Genomic DNA, 24,171 nt, shown 5'->3' on the forward strand with positions numbered 1-24,171 from the left:
TGTTTCAGATTTACATCTACTGACCTGTTGTTTCAGATTCACGGAGGGTTTACATCTACTGACCTGTTGTTTCAGATTTACATCTACTGACCTGTTGTTTCAGATTTACTGAGAGTTTACATCTACTGACCTGTTGTTTCAGATTTACTGAGAGTTTACATCTACTGACCTGTTGTTTCAGATTTACTGAGGGTTTACATCTACTGACCTGTTGTTTCAGATTCACATCTACTGACCTGTTGTTTCAGATTTACTGAGGGTTTACATCTACTGACCTGTTGTTTCAGATTCACATCTACTGACCTGTTGTTTCAGATTCACGGAGGGTTTATATCTACTGAGCTGTTGTTTCAGATTTACATCTACTGACCTGTTGTTTCAGAATCACGGAGGGTTTACATCTACTGACCTGTTGTTTCAGATTTACATCTACTGACCTGTTGTTTCAGATTTACTGAGGGTTTACATCTACTGACCTGTTGTTTCAGATTTACTGAGGGTTTACATCTACTGACCTGTTGTTTCAGATTTACTGAGAGTTTACGTCTACTGACCTGTTGTTTCAGATTTACTGAGGGTTTACATCTACTGACCTGTTGTTTCAGATTTACTGAGGGTTTACATCTACTGACCTGTTGTTTCAGATTTACTGAGAGTTTACATCTACTGACCTGTTGTTTCAGATTCACATCTACTGACCTGTTGTTTCAGATTCACATCTACTGACCTGTTGTTTCAGATTCACATCTACTGACCTGTTGTTTCAGATTCACATCTACTGACCTGTTGTTTCAGATTCACATCTACTGACCTGTTGTTTCAGATTCACATCTACTGACCTGTTGTTTCAGATTTACTGAGAGTTTACATCTACTGACCTGTTGTTTCAGATTTACTGAGGGTTTACATCTACTGACCTGTTGTTTCAGATTTACATCTACTGACCTGTTGTTTCAGATTTACTGAGGGTTTACATCTACTGACCTGTTGTTTCAGATTCACATCTACTGACCTGTTGTTTCAGATTTACTGAGAGTTTACATCTACTGACCTGTTGTTTCAGATTTACTGAGGGTTTACATCTACTGACCTGTTGTTTCAGATTTACTGAGGGTTTACATCTACTGACCTGTTGTTTCAGATTCACATCTACTGACCTGTTGTTTCAGATTCACATCTACTGACCTGTTGTTTCAGATTCATGGAGGGTTTACATCTACTGACCTGTTGTTTCAGATTTACTGAGGGTTTACATCTACTGACCTGTTGTTTCAGATTCACATCTACTGACCTGTTGTTTCAGATTTACTGAGAGTTTACATCTACTGACCTGTTGTTTCAGATTCACATCTACTGACCTGTTGTTTCAGATTCACATCTACTGACCTGTTGTTTCAGATTCACATCTACTGACCTGTTGTTTCAGATTCACATCTACTGACCTGTTGTTTCAGATTCACATCTACTGACCTGTTGTTTCAGATTCACATCTACTGACCTGTTGTTTCAGATTTACTGAGAGTTTACATCTACTGACCTGTTGTTTCAGATTTACTGAGGGTTTACATCTACTGACCTGTTGTTTCAGATTTACATCTACTGACCTGTTGTTTCAGATTTACTGAGGGTTTACATCTACTGACCTGTTGTTTCAGATTCACATCTACTGACCTGTTGTTTCAGATTTACTGAGAGTTTACATCAACTGACCTGTTGTTTCAGATTTACTGAGGGTTTACATCTACTGACCTGTTGTTTCAGATTTACTGAGGGTTTACATCTACTGACCTGTTGTTTCAGATTCACATCTACTGACCTGTTGTTTCAGATTCACATCTACTGACCTGTTGTTTCAGATTCATGGAGGGTTTACATCTACTGACCTGTTGTTTCAGATTTACTGAGGGTTTACATCTACTGACCTGTTGTTTCAGATTTACTGAGGGTTTACATCTACTGACCTGTTGTTTCAGATTTACTGAGAGTTTACATCTACTGACCTGTTGTTTCAGATTCACATCTACTGACCTGTTGTTTCAGATTCACATCTACTGACCTGTTGTTTCAGATTCACATCTACTGACCTGTTGTTTCAGATTCACATCTACTGACCTGTTGTTTCAGATTCACATCTACTGACCTGTTGTTTCAGATTTACTGAGAGTTTACATCTACTGACCTGTTGTTTCAGATTTACTGAGGGTTTACATCTACTGACCTGTTGTTTCAGATTTACATCTACTGACCTGTTGTTTCAGATTTACTGAGGGTTTACATCTACTGACCTGTTGTTTCAGATTCACATCTACTGACCTGTTGTTTCAGATTTACTGAGAGTTTACATCTACTGACCTGTTGTTTCAGATTTACTGAGGGTTTACATCTACTGACCTGTTGTTTCAGATTTACTGAGGGTTTACATCTACTGACCTGTTGTTTCAGATTCACATCTACTGACCTGTTGTTTCAGATTCACATCTACTGACCTGTTGTTTCAGATTCATGGAGGGTTTACATCTACTGACCTGTTGTTTCAGATTTACTGAGGGTTTACATCTACTGACCTGTTGTTTCAGATTCACATCTACTGACCTGTTGTTTCAGATTTACTGAGGGTTTACATCTACTGACCTGTTGTTTCAGATTTACTGAGGGTTTACATCTACTGACCTGTTGTTTCAGATTCACATCTACTGACCTGTTGTTTCAGATTCACGGAGGGTTTACATCTACTGACCTGTTGTTTCAGATTCACATCTACTGACCTGTTGTTTCAGATTCATATCTACTGACCTGTTGTTTCAGATTCACATCTACTGACCTGTTGTTTCAGATTTACTGAGGGTTTACATCTACTGACCTGTTGTTTCAGATTTACTGAGAGTTTACATCTACTGACCTGTTGTTTCAGATTTACTGAGGGTTTACATCTACTGACCTGTTGTTTCAGATTCACATCTACTGACCTGTTGTTTCAGATTCACGGAGGGTTTACATCTACTGACCTGTTGTTTCAGATTTACTGAGGGTTTACATCTACTGACCTGCTGTTTCAGATTCACATCTACTGACCTGTTGTTTCAGATTCACATCTACTGACCTGTTGTTGCAGATTCACATCTACTGACCTGTTGTTTCAGATTCACATCTACTGACCTGTTGTTTCAGATTCACATCTACTGACCTGTTGTTTCAGATTCACATCTACTGACCTGTTGTTTCAGATTCACATCTATTCACACCTGTTTTTTCAGATTTACTGAGAGTTTACATCTACTGACCTGTTGTTTCAAATTTACTGAGGGTTTACATCTACTGACCTGTTGTTTCAGATTTACTGAGTTTACATCTACTGACCTGTTGTTTCAGATTTACTGAGGGTTTACATCTACTGACCTGTTGTTTCAGATTCACATCTACTGACCTGTTGTTTCAGATTCACGGAGGGTTTACATCTACTGACCTGTTGTTTCAGATTTACTGAGGGTTTACATCTACTGACCTGTTGTTTCAGATTTAATGAGGGTTTACATCTACTGACCTGTTGTTTCAGATTCACATCTACTGACCTGTTGTTTCAGATTCACATCTACTGACCTGTTGTTTCAGATTCACATCTACTGACCTGTTGTTTCAGATTCACGGAGGGTTTACATCTACTGACCTGTTGTTTCAGAGTTACTGAGAGTTTACATCTACTGACCTGTTGTTTCAGATTCACGGAGGGTTTACATCTACTGACCTGTTGTTTCAGATTTACTGAGAGTTTACATCTACTGACCTGTTGTTTCAGATTTACTGAGGGTTTACATCTACTGACCTGTTGTTTCAGATTCACATCTACTGACCTGTTGTTTCAGATTCACGGAGGGTTTACATCTACTGACCTGTTGTTTCAGATTTACTGAGGGTTTACATCTACTGACCTGTTGTTTCAGATTTACTGAGGGTTTACATCTACTGACCTGTTGTTTCAGATTCACATCTACTGACCTGTTGTTTCAGATTCACATCTACTGACCTGTTGTTTCAGATTCATGGAGGGTTTACATCTACTGACCTGTTGTTTCAGATTTACTGAGGGTTTACATCTACTGACCTGTTGTTTCAGATTTACTGAGGGTTTACATCTACTGACCTGTTGTTTCATATTTACTGAGAGTTTACATCTACTGACCTGTTGTTTCAGATTTACTGAGGGTTTACATCTACTGACCTGTTGTTTCAGATGTACTGAGGGTTTACATCTACTGACCTGTTGTTTCAGATTCACGGAGTGTTTACATCTACTGACCTGTTGTTTCAGATTTACTGAGGGTTTACATCTACTGACCTGTTGTTTCAGATTTACTGAGGGTTTACATCTACTGACCTGTTGTTTCAGATTCACATCTACTGACCTGTTGTTTCAGATTCACATCTACTGACCTGTTGTTTCAGATTCATGGAGGGTTTACATCTACTGACCTGTTGTTTCAGATTTACTGAGGGTTTACATCTACTGACCTGTTGTTTCAGATTCACATCTACTGACCTGTTGTTTCAGATTTACTGAGAGTTTACATCTACTGACCTGTTGTTTCAGATTCACATCTACTGACCTGTTGTTTCAGATTCACATCTACTGACCTGTTGTTTCAGATTCACATCTACTGACCTGTTGTTTCAGATTCACATCTACTGACCTGTTGTTTCAGATTCACATCTACTGACCTGTTGTTTCAGATTTACTGAGAGTTTACATCTACTGACCTGTTGTTTCAGATTTACTGAGGGTTTACATCTACTGACCTGTTGTTTCAGATTTACATCTACTGACCTGTTGTTTCAGATTTACTGAGGGTTTACATCTACTGACCTGTTGTTTCAGATTCACATCTACTGACCTGTTGTTTCAGATTTACTGAGAGTTTACATCTACTGACCTGTTGTTTCAGATTTACTGAGGGTTTACATCTACTGACCTGTTGTTTCAGATTTACTGAGGGTTTACATCTACTGACCTGTTGTTTCAGATTCACATCTACTGACCTGTTGTTTCAGATTCACATCTACTGACCTGTTGTTTCAGATTCATGGAGGGTTTACATCTACTGACCTGTTGTTTCAGATTTACTGAGGGTTTACATCTACTGACCTGTTGTTTCAGATTTACTGAGGGTTTACATCTACTGACCTGTTGTTTCAGATTTACTGAGAGTTTACATCTACTGACCTGTTGTTTCAGATTCACATCTACTGACCTGTTGTTTCAGATTCACATCTACTGACCTGTTGTTTCAGATTCACATCTACTGACCTGTTGTTTCAGATTCACATCTACTGACCTGTTGTTTCAGATTCACATCTACTGACCTGTTGTTTCAGATTTACTGAGAGTTTACATCTACTGACCTGTTGTTTCAGATTTACTGAGGGTTTACATCTACTGACCTGTTGTTTCAGATTTACATCTACTGACCTGTTGTTTCAGATTTACTGAGGGTTTACATCTACTGACCTGTTGTTTCAGATTCACATCTACTGACCTGTTGTTTCAGATTTACTGAGAGTTTACATCTACTGACCTGTTGTTTCAGATTTACTGAGGGTTTACATCTACTGACCTGTTGTTTCAGATTTACTGAGGGTTTACATCTACTGACCTGTTGTTTCAGATTCACATCTACTGACCTGTTGTTTCAGATTCACATCTACTGACCTGTTGTTTCAGATTCATGGAGGGTTTACATCTACTGACCTGTTGTTTCAGATTTACTGAGGGTTTACATCTACTGACCTGTTGTTTCAGATTCACATCTACTGACCTGTTGTTTCAGATTTACTGAGGGTTTACATCTACTGACCTGTTGTTTCAGATTTACTGAGGGTTTACGTCTACTGACCTGTTGTTTCAGATTCACATCTACTGACCTGTTGTTTCAGATTCACGGAGGGTTTACATCTACTGACCTGTTGTTTCAGATTCACATCTACTGACCTGTTGTTTCAGATTCATATCTACTGACCTGTTGTTTCAGATTCACATCTACTGACCTGTTGTTTCAGATTTACTGAGGGTTTACATCTACTGACCTGTTGTTTCAGATTTACTGAGAGTTTACATCTACTGACCTGTTGTTTCAGATTTACTGAGGGTTTACATCTACTGACCTGTTGTTTCAGATTCACATCTACTGACCTGTTGTTTCAGATTCACGGAGGGTTTACATCTACTGACCTGTTGTTTCAGATTTACTGAGGGTTTACATCTACTGACCTGTTGTTTCAGATTCACATCTACTGACCTGTTGTTTCAGATTCACATCTACTGACCTGTTGTTTCAGATTCACATCTACTGACCTGTTGTTTCAGATTCACATCTACTGACCTGTTGTTTCAGATTCACATCTACTGACCTGTTGTTTCAGATTCACATCTATTCACACCTGTTGTTTCAGATTTACTGAGAGTTTACATCTACTGACCAGTTGTTTCAAATTTACTGAGGGTTTACATCTACTGACCTGTTGTTTCAGATTTACTGAGTTTACATCTACTGACCTGTTGTTTCAGATTTACTGAGGGTTTACATCTACTGACCTGTTGTTTCAGATTCACATCTACTGACCTGTTGTTTCAGATTCACGGAGGGTTTACATCTACTGACCTGTTGTTTCAGATTTACTGAGGGTTTACATCTACTGACCTGTTGTTTCAGATTTAATGAGGGTTTACATCTACTGACCTGTTGTTTCAGATTCACATCTACTGACCTGTTGTTTCAGATTCACATCTACTGACCTGTTGTTTCAGATTCACATCTACTGACCTGTTGTTTCAGATTCACGGAGGGTTTACATCTACTGACCTGTTGTTTCAGAGTTACTGAGAGTTTACATCTACTGACCTGTTGTTTCAGATTCACGGAGGGTTTACATCTACTGACCTGTTGTTTCAGATTTACTGAGAGTTTACATCTACTGACCTGTTGTTTCAGATTTACTGAGGGTTTACATCTACTGACCTGTTGTTTCAGATTCACATCTACTGACCTGTTGTTTCAGATTCACGGAGGGTTTACATCTACTGACCTGTTGTTTCAGATTTACTGAGGGTTTACATCTACTGACCTGTTGTTTCAGATTTACTGAGGGTTTACATCTACTGACCTGTTGTTTCAGATTCACATCTACTGACCTGTTGTTTCAGATTCACATCTACTGACCTGTTGTTTCAGATTCATGGAGGGTTTACATCTACTGACCTGTTGTTTCAGATTTACTGAGGGTTTACATCTACTGACCTGTTGTTTCATATTTACTGAGAGTTTACATCTACTGACCTGTTGTTTCAGATTTACTGAGGGTTTACATCTACTGACCTGTTGTTTCAGATTTACTGAGGGTTTACATCTACTGACCTGTTGTTTCAGATTCACGGAGTGTTTACATCTACTGACCTGTTGTTTCAGATTTACTGAGGGTTTACATCTACTGACCTGTTGTTTCAGATTCACATCTACTGACCTGTTGTTTCAGATTCACATCTACTGACCTGTTGTTTCAGATTCATGGAGGGTTTACATCTACTGACCTGTTGTTTCAGATTTACTGAGGGTTTACATCTACTGACCTGTTGTTTCATATTTACTGAGAGTTTACATCTACTGACCTGTTGTTTCAGATTTACTGAGGGTTTACATCTACTGACCTGTTGTTTCAGATTTACTGAGGGTTTACATCTACTGACCTGTTGTTTCAGATTCACATCTACTGACCTGTTGTTTCAGATTCATGGAGGGTTTACATCTACTGACCTGTTGTTTCAGATTTACTGAGGGTTTACATCTACTGACCTGTTGTTTCAGATTTACTGAGGGTTTACATCTACTGACCTGTTGTTTCATATTTACTGAGGGTTTACATCTACTGACCTGTTGTTTCAGATTTACTGAGGGTTTACATCTACTGACCTGTTGTTTCAGATTCACGGAGTGTTTACATCTGCTGACCTGTTGTTTCATATTTACTGAGAGTTTACATCTACTGACCTGTTGTTTCAGATTTACTGAGGGTTTACATCTACTGACCTGTTGTTTCAGATTTACTGAGGGTTTACATCTACTGACCTGTTGTTTCAGATTCACGGAGTGTTTACATCTACTGACCTGTTGTTTCAGATTTACTGAGGGTTTACATCTACTGACCTGTTGTTTCAGATTTACTGAGGGTTTACATCTACTGACCTGTTGTTTCAGATTCACATCTACTGACCTGTTGTTTCAGATTCACATCTACTGACCTGTTGTTTCAGATTCATGGAGGGTTTACATCTACTGACCTGTTGTTTCAGATTTACTGAGGGTTTACATCTACTGACCTGTTGTTTCAGATTCACATCTACTGACCTGTTGTTTCAGATTTACTGAGAGTTTACATCTACTGACCTGTTGTTTCAGATTCACATCTACTGACCTGTTGTTTCAGATTCACATCTACTGACCTGTTGTTTCAGATTCACATCTACTGACCTGTTGTTTCAGATTCACATCTACTGACCTGTTGTTTCAGATTCACATCTACTGACCTGTTGTTTCAGATTTACTGAGAGTTTACATCTACTGACCTGTTGTTTCAGATTTACTGAGGGTTTACATCTACTGACCTGTTGTTTCAGATTTACATCTACTGACCTGTTGTTTCAGATTTACTGAGGGTTTACATCTACTGACCTGTTGTTTCAGATTCACATCTACTGACCTGTTGTTTCAGATTTACTGAGAGTTTACATCTACTGACCTGTTGTTTCAGATTTACTGAGGGTTTACATCTACTGACCTGTTGTTTCAGATTTACTGAGGGTTTACATCTACTGACCTGTTGTTTCAGATTCACATCTACTGACCTGTTGTTTCAGATTCACATCTACTGACCTGTTGTTTCAGATTCATGGAGGGTTTACATCTACTGACCTGTTGTTTCAGATTTACTGAGGGTTTACATCTACTGACCTGTTGTTTCAGATTTACTGAGGGTTTACATCTACTGACCTGTTGTTTCAGATTTACTGAGAGTTTACATCTACTGACCTGTTGTTTCAGATTCACATCTACTGACCTGTTGTTTCAGATTCACATCTACTGACCTGTTGTTTCAGATTCACATCTACTGACCTGTTGTTTCAGATTCACATCTACTGACCTGTTGTTTCAGATTCACATCTACTGACCTGTTGTTTCAGATTTACTGAGAGTTTACATCTACTGACCTGTTGTTTCAGATTTACTGAGGGTTTACATCTACTGACCTGTTGTTTCAGATTTACATCTACTGACCTGTTGTTTCAGATTTACTGAGGGTTTACATCTACTGACCTGTTGTTTCAGATTCACATCTACTGACCTGTTGTTTCAGATTTACTGAGAGTTTACATCTACTGACCTGTTGTTTCAGATTTACTGAGGGTTTACATCTACTGACCTGTTGTTTCAGATTTACTGAGGGTTTACATCTACTGACCTGTTGTTTCAGATTCACATCTACTGACCTGTTGTTTCAGATTCACATCTACTGACCTGTTGTTTCAGATTCATGGAGGGTTTACATCTACTGACCTGTTGTTTCAGATTTACTGAGGGTTTACATCTACTTACCTGTTGTTTCAGATTCACATCTACTGACCTGTTGTTTCAGATTTACTGAGGGTTTACATCTACTGACCTGTTGTTTCAGATTTACTGAGAGTTTACATCTACTGACCTGTTGTTTCAGATTTACTGAGGGTTTACATCTACTGACCTGTTGTTTCAGATTCACATCTACTGACCTGTTGTTTCAGATTCACGGAGGGTTTACATCTACTGACCTGTTGTTTCAGATTTACTGAGGGTTTACATCTACTGACCTGTTGTTTCAGATTCACATCTACTGACCTGTTGTTTCAGATTCACATCTACTGACCTGTTGTTTCAGATTCACATCTACTGACCTGTTGTTTCAGATTCACATCTACTGACCTGTTGTTTCAGATTCACATCTACTGACCTGTTGTTTCAGATTCACATCTATTCACACCTGTTGTTTCAGATTTACTGAGAGTTTACATCTACTGACCTGTTGTTTCAAATTTACTGAGGGTTTACATCTACTGACCTGTTGTTTCAGATTTACTGAGTTTACATCTACTGACCTGTTGTTTCAGATTTACTGAGGGTTTACATCTACTGACCTGTTGTTTCAGATTCACATCTACTGACCTGTTGTTTCAGATTCACGGAGGGTTTACATCTACTGACCTGTTGTTTCAGATTTACTGAGGGTTTACATCTACTGACCTGTTGTTTCAGATTTAATGAGGGTTTACATCTACTGACCTGTTGTTTCAGATTCACATCTACTGACCTGTTGTTTCAGATTCACATCTACTGACCTGTTGTTTCAGATTCACATCTACTGACCTGTTGTTTCAGATTAACGGAGGGTTTACATCTACTGACCTGTTGTTTCAGAGTTACTGAGAGTTTACATCTACTGACCTGTTGTTTCAGATTCACGGAGGGTTTACATCTACTGACCTGTTGTTTCAGATTTACTGAGAGTTTACATCTACTGACCTGTTGTTTCAGATTTACTGAGGGTTTACATCTACTGACCTGTTGTTTCAGATTCACATCTACTGACCTGTTGTTTCAGATTCACGGAGGGTTTACATCTACTGACCTGTTGTTTCAGATTTACTGAGGGTTTACATCTACTGACCTGTTGTTTCAGATTTACTGAGGGTTTACATCTACTGACCTGTTGTTTCAGATTCACATCTACTGACCTGTTGTTTCAGATTCACATCTACTGACCTGTTGTTTCAGATTCATGGAGGGTTTACATCTACTGACCTGTTGTTTCAGATTTACTGAGGGTTTACATCTACTGACCTGTTGTTTCAGATTTACTGAGGGTTTACATCTACTGACCTGTTGTTTCATATTTACTGAGAGTTTACATCTACTGACCTGTTGTTTCAGATTTACTGAGGGTTTACATCTACTGACCTGTTGTTTCAGATTTACTGAGGGTTTACATCTACTGACCTGTTGTTTCAGATTCACGGAGTGTTTACATCTACTGACCTGTTGTTTCAGATTTACTGAGGGTTTACATCTACTGACCTGTTGTTTCAGATTCACATCTACTGACCTGTTGTTTCAGATTCACATCTACTGACCTGTTGTTTCAGATTCACATCTACTGACCTGTTGTTTCAGATTCACGGAGGGTTTACATCTACTGACCTGTTGTTTCAGAGTTACTGAGAGTTTACATCTACTGACCTGTTGTTTCAGATTCACGGAGGGTTTACATCTACTGACCTGTTGTTTCAGATTTACTGAGAGTTTACATCTACTGACCTGTTGTTTCAGATTTACTGAGGGTTTACATCTACTGACCTGTTGTTTCAGATTCACATCTACTGACCTGTTGTTTCAGATTCACGGAGGGTTTACATCTACTGACCTGTTGTTTCAGATTTACTGAGGGTTTACATCTACTGACCTGTTGTTTCAGATTTACTGAGGGTTTACATCTACTGACCTGTTGTTTCAGATTCACATCTACTGACCTGTTGTTTCAGATTCACATCTACTGACCTGTTGTTTCAGATTCATGGAGGGTTTACATCTACTGACCTGTTGTTTCAGATTTACTGAGGGTTTACATCTACTGACCTGTTGTTTCAGATTTACTGAGGGTTTACATCTACTGACCTGTTGTTTCATATTTACTGAGAGTTTACATCTACTGACCTGTTGTTTCAGATTTACTGAGGGTTTACATCTACTGACCTGTTGTTTCAGATTTACTGAGGGTTTACATCTACTGACCTGTTGTTTCAGATTCACGGAGTGTTTACATCTACTGACCTGTTGTTTCAGATTTACTGAGGGTTTACATCTACTGACCTGTTGTTTCAGATTTACTGAGGGTTTACATCTACTGACCTGTTGTTTCAGATTCACATCTACTGACCTGTTGTTTCAGATTCACATCTACTGACCTGTTGTTTCAGATTCATGGAGGGTTTACATCTACTGACCTGTTGTTTCAGATTTACTGAGGGTTTACATCTACTGACCTGTTGTTTCAGATTCACATCTACTGACCTGTTGTTTCAGATTTACTGAGAGTTTACATCTACTGACCTGTTGTTTCAGATTCACATCTACTGACCTGTTGTTTCAGATTCACATCTACTGACCTGTTGTTTCAGATTCACATCTACTGACCTGTTGTTTCAGATTCACATCTACTGACCTGTTGTTTCAGATTTACTGAGAGTTTACATCTACTGACCTGTTGTTTCAGATTTACTGAGGGTTTACATCTACTGACCTGTTGTTTCAGATTTACATCTACTGACCTGTTGTTTCAGATTTACTGAGGGTTTACATCTACTGACCTGTTGTTTCAGATTCACATCTACTGACCTGTTGTTTCAGATTTACTGAGAGTTTACATCTACTGACCTGTTGTTTCAGATTTACTGAGGGTTTACATCTACTGACCTGTTGTTTCAGATTTACTGAGGGTTTACATCTACTGACCTGTTGTTTCAGATTCACATCTACTGACCTGTTGTTTCAGATTCACATCTACTGACCTGTTGTTTCAGATTCATGGAGGGTTTACATCTACTGACCTGTTGTTTCAGATTTACTGAGGGTTTACATCTACTGACCTGTTGTTTCAGATTTACTGAGGGTTTACATCTACTGACCTGTTGTTTCAGATTTACTGAGAGTTTACATCTACTGACCTGTTGTTTCAGATTCACATCTACTGACCTGTTGTTTCAGATTCACATCTACTGACCTGTTGTTTCAGATTCACATCTACTGACCTGTTGTTTCAGATTCACATCTACTGACCTGTTGTTTCAGATTCACATCTACTGACCTGTTGTTTCAGATTTACTGAGAGTTTACATCTACTGACCTGTTGTTTCAGATTTACTGAGGGTTTACATCTACTGACCTGTTGTTTCAGATTTACATCTACTGACCTGTTGTTTCAGATTTACTGAGGGTTTACATCTACTGACCTGTTGTTTCAGATTCACATCTACTGACCTGTTGTTTCAGATTTACTGAGAGTTTACATCTACTGACCTGTTGTTTCAGATTTACTGAGGGTTTACATCTACTGACCTGTTGTTTCAGATTTACTGAGGGTTTACATCTACTGACCTGTTGTTTCAGATTCACATCTACTGACCTGTTGTTTCAGATTCACATCTACTGACCTGTTGTTTCAGATTCATGGAGGGTTTACATCTACTGACCTGTTGTTTCAGATTTACTGAGGGTTTACATCTACTGACCTGTTGTTTCAGATTCACATCTACTGACCTGTTGTTTCAGATTTACTGAGGGTTTACATCTACTGACCTGTTGTTTCAGATTTACTGAGGGTTTACGTCTACTGACCTGTTGTTTCAGATTCACATCTACTGACCTGTTGTTTCAGATTCACGGAGGGTTTACATCTACTGACCTGTTGTTTCAGATTCACATCTACTGACCTGTTGTTTCAGATTCATATCTACTGACCTGTTGTTTCAGATTCACATCTACTGACCTGTTGTTTCAGATTTACTGAGGGTTTACATCTACTGACCTGTTGTTTCAGATTTACTGAGAGTTTACATCTACTGACCTGTTGTTTCAGATTTACTGAGGGTTTACATCTACTGACCTGTTGTTTCAGATTCACATCTACTGACCTGTTGTTTCAGATTCACGGAGGGTTTACATCTACTGACCTGTTGTTTCAGATTTACTGAGGGTTTACATCTACTGACCTGTTGTTTCAGATTCACATCTACTGACCTGTTGTTTCAGATTCACATCTACTGACCTGTTGTTTCAGATTCACATCTACTGACCTGTTGTTTCAGATTCACATCTACTGACCTGTTGTTTCAGATTCACATCTACTGACCTGTTGTTTCAGATTCACATCTATTCACACCTGTTGTTTCAGATTTACTGAGAGTTTACATCTACTGACCTGTTGTTTCAAATTTACTGAGGGTTTACATCTACTGACCTGTTGTTTCAGATTTACTGAGTTTACATCTACTGACCTGTTGTTTCAGATTTACTGAGGGTTTACATCTACTGACCTGTTGTTTCAGATTCACATCTACTGACCTGTTGTTTCAGATTCACGGAGGGTTTACATCTACTGACCTGTTGTTTCAGATTTACTGAGGGTTTACATCTACTGACCTGTTGTTTCAGATTTAATGAGGGTTTACATCTACTGACCTGTTGTTTCAGATTCACATCTACTGACCTGTTGTTTCAGATTCACATCTACTGACCTGTTGTTTCAGATTCACATCTACTGACCTGTTGTTTCAGATTCACGGAGGGTTTACATCTACTGACCTGTTGTTTCAGAGTTACTGAGAGTTTACATCTACTGACCTGTTGTTTCAGATTCACGGAGGGTTTACATCTACTGACCTGTTGTTTCAGATTTACTGAGAGTTTACATCTACTGACCTGTTGTTTCAGATTTACTGAGGGTTTACATCTACTGACCTGTTGTTTCAGATTCACATCTACTGACCTGTTGTTTCAGATTCACGGAGGGTTTACATCTACTGACCTGTTGTTTCAGATTTACTGAGGGTTTACATCTACTGACCTGTTGTTTCAGATTTACTGAGGGTTTACATCTACTGACCTGTTGTTTCAGATTCACATCTACTGACCTGTTGTTTCAGATTCACATCTACTGACCTGTTGTTTCAGATTCATGGAGGGTTTACATCTACTGACCTGTTGTTTCAGATTTACTGAGGGTTTACATCTACTGACCTGTTGTTTCAGATTTACTGAGGGTTTACATCTACTGACCTGTTGTTTCATATTTACTGAGAGTTTACATCTACTGACCTGTTGTTTCAGATTTACTGAGGGTTTACATCTACTGACCTGTTGTTTCAGATTTACTGAGGGTTTACATCTACTGACCTGTTGTTTCAGATTCACGGAGTGTTTACATCTACTGACCTGTTGTTTCAGATTTACTGAGGGTTTACATCTACTGACCTGTTGTTTCAGATTCACATCTACTGACCTGTTGTTTCAGATTCACATCTACTGACCAGTTGTTTCAGATTCACATCTACTGACCTGTTGTTTCAGATTCACATCTACTGACCTGTTGTTTCAGATTCACATCTACTGACCTGTTGTTTCAGATTCACATCTACTGACCTGTTGTTTCAGATTTACTGAGAGTTTACATCTACTGACCTGTTGTTTCAGATTTACTGAGGGTTTACATCTACTGACCTGTTGTTTCCGATTTACTGAGAGTTTACATCTACTGAACTGTTGTTTCAGATTTACTGAGGGTTTACATCTACTGACCTGTTGTTTCAGATTCACATCTACTGACCTGTTGTTTCAGATTCACGGAGGGTTTACATCTACTGACCTGTTGTTTCAGATTTACTGAGAGTTTACATCTACTGACCTGTTGTTTCAGATTTACTGAGAGTTTACATCTACTGACCTGTTGTTTCAGATTCACATCTACTGACCTGTTGTTTCAGATTCACATCTACTGACCTGTTGTTTCAGATTCACATCTACTGACCTGTTGTTTCAGATTCACATCTACTGACCTGTTGTTTCAGATTCACATCTACTGACCTGTTGTTTCAGATTCACATCTACTGACCTGTTGTTTCAGATTCACATCTACTGACCTGTTGTTTCAGATTCACATCTACTGACCTGTTGTTTCAGATTTACTGAGAGTTTACATCTACTGACCTGTTGTTTCAGATTTACTGAGGGTTTACATCTACTGACCTGTTGTTTCAGATTTACTGAGGGTTTACATCTACTGACCTGTTGTTTCAGATTCACGGAGGGTTTACATCTACTGACCTGTTATTTCAGATTTACTGAGAGTTTACATCTACTGAACTGTTGTTTCAGATTTACTGACGGTTTACATCTACTGACCTGTTGTTTCAGATTCACATCTACTGACCTGTTGTTTCAGATTCACGGAGGGTTTACATCTACTGACCTGTTGTTTCAGATTTACTGAGAGTTTACATCTACTGACCTGTTGTTTCAGATTTACTGAGGGTTTACATCTACTGACCTGTTGTTTCAGATTTACTGAGAGTTTACATCTACTGACCTGTTGTTTCAGATTTACTGAGGGTTTACCTCTACTGACCTGTTGTTTCAGATTCACATCTACTGACCTGTTGTTTCATATTCACATCTACTGACCTGTTGTTTCAGATTCATGGAGGGTTTACATCTACTGACCTGTTGTTTCAGATTCACATCTACTGACCTGTTGTTTCAGATTTACTGAGGGTTTACATCTACTGACCTGTTGTTTCAGATTTACTGAGAGTTTACGTCTACTGACCTGTTGTTTCAGATTTACTGAGGGTTTACATCTACTGACCTGTTGTTTCAGATTTACTGAGAGTTTACATCTACTGACCTGTTGTTTCAGATTTACTGAGAGTTTACATCTACTGACCTGTTGTTTCAGATTCACGGAGGGTTTACATCTACTGACCTGTTGTTTCAGATTCACGGAGGGTTTATATCTACTGAGCTGTTGTTTCAGATTTACTGACGGTTTACATCTACTGACCTGTTGTTTCAGATTCACATCTACTGACCTGTTGTTTCAGATTCACGGAGGGTTTACATCTACTGACCTGTTGTTTCAGATTTACTGAGAGTTTACATCTACTGACCTGTTGTTTCAGATTTACTGAGGGTTTACATCTACTGACCTGTTGTTTCAGATTTACTGAGAGTTTACATCTACTGACCTGTTGTTTCAGATTTACTGAGGGTTTACCTCTACTGACCTGTTGTTTCAGATTCACATCTACTGACCTGTTGTTTCATATTCACATCTACTGACCTGTTGTTTCAGATTCATGGAGGGTTTACATCTACTGACCTGTTGTTTCAGATTCACATCTACTGACCTGTTGTTTCAGATTTACTGAGGGTTTACATCTACTGACCTGTTGTTTCAGATTTACTGAGAGTTTACGTCTACTGACTTGTTGTTTCAGATTTACTGAGGGTTTACATCTACTGACCTGTTGTTTCAGATTTACTGAGGGTTTACATCTACTGACCTGTTGTTTCAGATTTACTGAGAGTTTACATCTACTGACCTGTTGTTTCAGATTCACATCTACTGACCTGTTGTTTCAGATTCACGGAGGGTTTACATCTACTGACCTGTTGTTTCAGATTCACGGAGGGTTTATATCTACTGAGCTGTTGTTTCAGATTTACTGACGGTTTACATCTACTGACCTGTTGTTTCAGATTCACATCTACTGACCTGTTGTTTCAGATTCACGGAGGGTTTACATCTACTGACCTGTTGTTTCAGATTTACTGAGAGTTTACATCTACTGACCTGTTGTTTCAGATTTACTGAGGGTTTACATCTACTGACCTGTTGTTTCAGATTTACTGAGAGTTTACATCTACTGACCTGTTGTTTCAGATTTACTGAGGGTTTACCTCTACTGACCTGTTGTTTCAGATTCATGGAGGGTTTACATCTACTGACCTGTTGTTTCAGATTCACATCTACTGACCTGTTGTTTCAGATTTACTGAGGGTTTACATCTACTGACCTGTTGTTTCAGATTTACTGAGAGTTTACGTCTACTGACCTGTTGTTTCAGATTTACTGAGGGTTTACATCTACTGACCTGTTGTTTCAGATTTACTGAGAGTTTACATCTACTGACCTGTTGTTTCAGATTCACATCTACTGACCTGTTGTTTCAGATTTACTGAGAGTTTACATCTACTGACCTGTTGTTTCAGATTCACATCTACTGACCTGTTGTTTCAGATTTACTGAGAGTTTACATCTACTGACCTGTTGTTTCAGATTCACATCTACTGACCTGTTGTTTCAGATTTACTGAGAGTTTACATCTACTGACCTGTTGTTTCAGATTCACATCTACTGACCTGTTGTTTCAGATTCACGGAGGGTTTACATCTACTGACCTGTTGTTTCAGATTCACGGAGGGTTTATATCTACTGAGCTGTTGTTTCAGATTTACATCTACTGACCTGTTGTTTCAGATTCACGGAGGGTTTACATCTACTGACCTGTTGTTTCAGATTTACATCTGCTGACCTGTTGTTTCAGATTTACTGAGGGTTTACATCTACTGACCTGTTGTTTCAGATTTACTGAGAGTTTACATCTACTGACCTGTTGTTTCAGATTTACTGAGGGTTTACATCTACTGACCTGTTGTTTCAGATTCACATCTACTGACCTGTTGTTTCAGATTCACGGAGGGTTTATATCTACTGACCTGTTGTTTCAGATTTACTGAGGGTTTACATCTACTGACCTGTTGTTTCAGATTTACTGAGGGTTTACATCTACTGACCTGTTGTTTCAGATTCACATCTACTGACCTGTTGTTTCAGATTCACATCTACTGACCTGTTGTTTCAGATTCACATCTACTGACCTGTTGTTTCAGATTCATGGAGGGTTTACATCTACTGACCTGTTGTTTCAGATTTACTGAGGGTTTACATCTACTGACCTGTTGTTTCAGATTCACAGAGTGTTTACATCTACTGACCTGTTGTTTCAGATTTACTGAGGGTTTACATCTACTGACCTGTTGTTTCAGATTCACATCTACTGACCTGTTGTTTCAGATTCACATCTACTGACCTGTTGTTTCAGATTCACATCTACTGACCTGTTGTTTCAGATTCACATCTACTGACCTGTTGTTTCAGATTCACATCTACTGACCTGTTGTTTCAGATTCACATCTACTGACCTGTTGTTTCAGATTCACATCTACTGACCTGTTGTTTCAGATTCACATCTACTGACCTGTTGTTTCAGACTGACTGAGGGTTTAGGCTAAATCTATTCTGTCACATAACGCTGTGATGTAGTGAATGCATGACTTGATAGTTAGACGTTAAACTGTCCAGTCATCCTGACCGTGGTGCCGTGGCCTCGCTGAGTGTTGGCACACAGCAAACCATCACTGCACTATGGACAGCTTTAGAGGACGGACATAACTTAATACTTACCAGAAAGTAGGATTTGAAATTCATTAACTTTTATTCTCACAATCTTGTGTTGATCTTAGTTTGTAGCTTGCGCTCATAACTCTCAGACATGGATTTATACTGTGTGTGTGTGTGTGTGTGTGTGTGTGTGTGTGTGTGTCTGTAACTGATTATTGCTCTCTGTGGTTTAGATTTGTCACTAGACAGGAGAGTGTGTAATGTTAGTGCTGTTTGAAAGTGTTGTGGGGTTCTGGGGGTTCCGTGCTAAGCTTCCAAACACTCCAGACTCTCCGGGGGAAACAAGGTTCAAATGTATCAAGTTCAGCTGCTGCCAGGGCCTCCCTGGGTCTCCCCCTCCACTACCTTCCCCGAGTCTCCCCCTGGAACCCCCTACACCCTCCTGCCTTTCCCTTGTCTCCCCTTGTTTCCCCTCTCACCCCTACCCTTCCCTCCACACATGCTGTTGGCATTAAGCACACATGTTGTCTCATTTGTTCCTGCTTCGCAACAAATGCATGCAGGGCCTACTGCCGTCCGCTGTGCTTAAAGTGTGACTCTGGATCATAGTAGATCGTTCCTCACATTACTTTAACAAGTGGAGCGTTTGCTGCTGTGCAACACTGATGTTGCTGATGTTACTGTAGCTGATTCCACTCATCACCAGGGTTCATGCCACTCTGACTCGGTCTGCATCCCAAATGGCATCCTATTCTCCTTGGTCAAAAGTAGTGCACTATATGGGGAATTTGGTGCCGTTTGGGATTAGACTAAACCTACTGACCTGTTGTTTTAGATTGACTGAGGGTTTAGGCTAAGTCTACTGACCTGTTGTTTCAGATTGACTGAGGGTTTAGGCTAAGTCTACTGACCTGTTGTTTCAGATTGACTGAGGGTTTAGGCTAAGTCTACTGACCTGTTGTTTTAGATTGACTGAGGGTTTAGGCTAAGTCTACTGACCTGTTGTTTCAGATTGACTGAGGGTTTAGGCTAAGTCTACTGACCTGTTGTTTCAGATTGACTGAGGGTTTAGGCTAAGTCTACTGACCTGTTGTTTCAGATTGACTGAGGGTTTAGGCTAAGTCTACTGACCTGTTGTTTCAGATTGACTGAGGGTTTAGGCTAAGTCTACTGACCTGTTGTTTCAGATTGACTGAGGGTTATCCTTTTCATTATCCACATTCACAGTATTGTTGAATAATAGTGGACCATACATATAGTATTGAGACCACTCAGACTACTGTTCTGCCTGTCTCAGGTTCCATCTTGTTTTGGTGATGCTCTTTAGGCCTTTTGGTTGCAGACCACAGGACAAACATAATATACAACAAACTGGAATAAAAGAGACTGGACTACCCCTAATATGTGTATGGTTTCTATTTGTACAGCCAAGCAAAAGGGCAGGAGAGGTGATCGTCTTGGAATGTTTGGGATACATGTTTGACTCCCTACAGATGTATGCCGCCTATGTATGCCAGTTAGGCTCTACACCGGTTGTATGCCAGTTAGGCTCTACACCGGTTGTATGCCAGTTAGGCTCTACACCGGTTGTATGCCAGTTAGGTTCTACACCGGTTGTATGCCAGTTAGGCTCTACACCGGTTGTATGCCAGTTAGGCTCTACACCGGTTGTATGCCAGTTAGGCTCTACACCGGTTGTATGCTAGTTAGGCTCTACACCGGTTGTATGCCAGTTAGGCTCTACACCGGTTGTATGCCAGTTAGGCTCTACACCGGTTGTATGCTAGTTAGGCTCTACACCGGTTGTATGCCAGTTAGGCTCTACACCGGTTGTATGCTAGTTAGGCTCTACACCGGTTGTATGCTAGTTAGGCTCTACACCGGTTGTATGCCAGATAGGCTCTACATCCGGTTGTATGCTAGTTAGGCTCTACACCGGTTGTATGCCAGTTAGGCTCTACACCGGTTGTATGCCAGTTAGGCTCTACACCGGTTGTATGCTAGTTAGGCTCTACACCGGTTGTATGCTAGTTAGGCTCTACACCGGTTGTATGCTAGTTAGGCTCTACACCGGTTGTATGCTAGTTAGGCTCTACACCGGTTGTATGCCAGTTAGGCTCTACACCGGTTGTATGCCAGTTAGGCTCTACACCGGTTGTATGCTAGTTAGGCTCTACACCGGTTGTATGCTAGTTAGGCTCTACACCGGTTGTATGCTAGTTAGGCTCTACACCGGTTGTATGCTAGTTAGGCTCTACACCGGTTGTATGCCAGTTAGGCTCTACACCGGTTGTAAAGTGGATTAATGTGCTTCATTGTAAGAAGTTATGTAGCCACTTTAGTTGTGATGCAAACCTTATCAAAACATATAGGCCTATGGTCTAGGCTACATGAGGTGTGTGACTATGATTTTAAAAAGTCACAAAAAAAGGCATAACGTGTTTCTTGTCTTACTGCTCACAAGCTGGGCATCATTTACTATTGATAATATATCATTCACAAGTGATTTTTGTCACCCATTACACTATTCTTAATTTAATATTGTTTTTACGTTTACTAAATAATATATTTGTGATATTTGTTTAAATTTAGAATGGACCATTATCATGCACCTGTCTCAATGCACTTAAATAGTGAATGGAGGACGGTTTTCCCGTGGTTCATTTTCATGCCAGCCAGGTAGGCTATACTCCTGTTGTAAAGAGAAGCAATGTGCTTAATATTAGGAACGTTGAGAAATAAATATAGTAGGCCTAGCCTATAGAAAGCTGATGGGATCAGATTTCTAATAGAGGCCATCATAACTGTTTTCTCATGCAATTGCATAGCCTATAGAAAAGTTGCTCAACATGAGCACATGGGCTCTCATTAAATGTTTGATTAGATTTTCGAATAGAATTGCATTGTCAGAGTGATTAGAGGGACGATATCGTCTCCTCTCTCCTTTATTTTCCTAACCAGCAAGCCTAACCTCCAGTTATCTCTCTCCTCTATGTTTGTAGCAGGCCTGGCTATTTCTCTATCCTATATGCTCCTAGCAGCTCACTCCTCTCTCCTCTATGTTCCTAGCAGGCCTAGCCAGCTCTCTCCTTTTTCCTCTATGTTCCTAGCAGGCCTAGCCAGCTCACTCCTCTCTCCTCTATGTTCCTAGCAGGCCTAGCCAGCTCTCTCCTCTATGTTCCTAGCAGGCCTAGCCAGCTCTCTCCTCTCTCCTCTATGTTCCTAGCAGGCCTAGCCAGCTCTCCTCTCTCCTCTATGTTCCTAGCAGGCCTAGCCAGCTCTCCTCTCTCCTCTATGTTCCTAGCAGGCCTAGCCAGCTCTCCTCTCTCCTCTATGTTCCTAGCAGGCTTAGCCAGCTCTCTCCTATATGTTCCTAGCAGGCCTAGCCAGCTCTCTCCTCTATGTTCCTAGCAGGCCTAGCCAGCTTTTTCCTCTATGCTCCTAGCAGGCCTAGCCAGCTCTCTTTTCTCTCCTTTATGTTCCTAGCAGGCCTAGTCAGCTCTTTCCTCTATGTTCATAGCAGGCCTAGCCAGCTCTCTCCTCTCTCCTCTATGTTCCTAGCAGGCCTAGCCAGCCTTCTCCTCTATGCTCCTAGCAGGCCTAGCCAGCTCTCTCCTCTTTCCTCTATGTTCCTACCAGCTCTCTCCTCTTTCCTCTATGCTCCTAGCAGGCCTAGACAGCTCTCTCCTCTTTCCTCTATGTTCCTAGCAGGCCTAGCCAGCCTTCTCCTCTATGCTCCTAGCAGGCCTAGCCAGCTCTCTCCTCTTTCCTCTATGTTCCTAGCAGGCCTAGCCAGCTCTTTCCTCTATGTTCTTAGCAGACCCAGCTCTCTTCTCTACAACCCAGTTAGCTCCTGTTGGCTGCAGTCTCCTCCACAGCCTTTTGGGAATCCACAGCCTTGAGTTAGAAATGTGTTTACATTTTGAACATGTTACAAATTATCTGCTAAGACTAACTTTGCGTGACTTGGCAGAAGCCTTCACCTTGCTCAGACTTTGTTTAGGTCAACCTAATTCTGGGGTTTGCTCTCTCAACTTGACTCTTTATCTGTCAGAACTGCTCAGAGCCAGATGTGAACCCCAACAGAAGGTACAGCTCTCATCTATCTGTGTGTGTGTGTGTGTGTGTGTGTGTGTGTGTGTGTGTGTGTGTGTGTGTGTGTGTGTGTGTGTGTGTGTGTGTGTTTGTGGCCGCCTGCCAATACACTCTCCCCTCAATCTGAAAGCTCTCAGATTTCACTCAATACAATATACATTTATGAGTTACTACAACATGTGTTCCGTCTGTTGACATATTTGTATCCACTGCTGCATCAAATGAAGAGATGTATCCAGGACTGTTATCCTGACCTTATCAGACTAGGGATCACGTCATTCATGTGTCTCATGCATCTCCCTGCTGGACCCTTATCTAAATTCAACTTTTCCCATATGTATCTTCCCAGTGTGTATTTAATATTGTTGGGACAAAGGACAGCAGATTTGATGATCTAGTCCTTTAGTCATATAAGATGGGAAGTAGTGTGGTTAACATCTCTGGAGAGAAGTCCAACGCAGTGAGACAGAGCGTTTTATTAGCGTCTGCAGTCTGAAGGACCCTGGCCTGCAACAGACCTTTAAACTGTGATCAACTGCAGGTTGTTCTTTTTAGGTCGTCAGTATTAAGAGACTAAAGGAAGGTGTTGTTAGAATGATATATTGATCTGTAGGGGGCTTGACTCACCATCTCTGAATATGTTTTGGAGATCCCAGCCAAGCTCACATCCTGAAAATATATTTCGAGATCCTAGAAGATGCTGTAAGATCCTACAATATCTTAGAGGATCACCAGGCAATGATACTTGTCTCTTGTTAGGGTTTAACAGGTAAACCCACAATCCAATAATACTGTATGCTGTTGTTATATGATATATGATATAAGGTATAAAACATTGTTATGGTACATGAGGCATTGATTAATGCTCAATTTTAAAATCATCTTCCTACCACCACATCTAAGGCAGTATGACACCAATTTTGATCCAACTTTGCAAATCAATTTCAATGGAGGTACATAACACACTCCCCACCTCTCGTGTTCCATCTT

General features: G+C 40.1%; 1 protein-coding gene across 1 annotated transcript in view; it reads left to right on the top strand.

Annotated features, from left to right (window-relative positions):
* Positions 1-24,171, top strand: part of LOC118965045 (protein FAM227B-like) — a 105,230-nt gene that overhangs the window by 6,950 nt on the left and 74,109 nt on the right. The gene's annotated exons all lie outside the window — the stretch shown is intronic.

Source organism: Oncorhynchus mykiss, chromosome 26 (genome assembly GCF_057628025.1).
Source record: "Oncorhynchus mykiss isolate SJ-2025 chromosome 26, ASM5762802v1, whole genome shotgun sequence".
NCBI lineage: Eukaryota > Metazoa > Chordata > Actinopteri > Salmoniformes > Salmonidae > Oncorhynchus > Oncorhynchus mykiss.